The 875-nt window shown below is 37.9% G+C and overlaps 1 long non-coding RNA gene across 1 annotated transcript; it reads right to left on the reverse strand.

Annotated features, from left to right (window-relative positions):
- Positions 1–244: 244 nt before the first annotated feature.
- Positions 245–875, reverse strand: LOC119345987. Its single transcript, XR_005167303.1, has 2 exons — positions 825–875; positions 245–562 (listed from the first exon to the last, which is right to left on the reverse strand). It is a non-coding gene; the product is annotated as an uncharacterized LOC119345987 (long non-coding RNA).

Consider the following 875-nt stretch of genomic DNA (forward strand, 5'->3'; position numbering starts at 1 on the left):
GGTGTGGCTAACAGCATTCTGGTTCCTACTTACATGAGCAATAGAGATATCGATTACGTAAAACTGCCATATCTTTACGTAATCCTCTCACCCTGTGTCCTGTGAATCATTAGTAGGTGTAGCAAATCTCCACAGACGATGGACAACGTTCATGTTGGTCTATTTGCAAGCGGTTGGCTGTGTCAGAACTCCTTCGTTTCACTTTCTTCTTTGACTTTGTGCTTTCTCGATACACTATCATTAGTAGGTCTCAATAATATTTTGCCGTGGCATAGATCTCATGTAATTGATGTTATTTTAATATCAAAATATAATACCCTTTGTCAAAACACATGTACTAAAAGGGCTACCGCCATCTATGACTATATTACTCCGTCCATTTTACAATGATCATACATGCTCGGTCGACTTCTAGTTGTTGGAATTCAAATCCAACGATTGTTGTTCATATTCCTCATGTAGCCATAAATATTAACCAATAAGCTCCCCTGGCCTGAACCGACAACCTTTTCCCTCTCCTTAAGCTCCGATACATCGTCCCATGCTCGGGCTTGGTGCCTGTCTAATCCAAGCGATAAGGTTGATCGTAATGGGAGTATCATAGGTAGTATCATGCATGCCAACTATAAAAATTTGATAAGGTGACATAGAATTAAATGAAGAAAGAGTGGGGTGAGTATCATATCATGATACTGTATCATATTAAATGTTATGCTAATATGTATCATGCATGTCAATAAATGAAGTTATCTATAATACTAACACATGATATTATGCACTACGGGTGTAGTATCATACATTAGTATCATATACATGATACTCACCATTACGATCAGCCTAAAAAAAATCCTCACGAACTTGTGAACCATGGTCCT

This window comes from Triticum dicoccoides, unplaced genomic scaffold, assembly GCF_002162155.2.
Source record: "Triticum dicoccoides isolate Atlit2015 ecotype Zavitan unplaced genomic scaffold, WEW_v2.0 scaffold35763, whole genome shotgun sequence".
NCBI lineage: Eukaryota > Viridiplantae > Streptophyta > Magnoliopsida > Poales > Poaceae > Triticum > Triticum dicoccoides.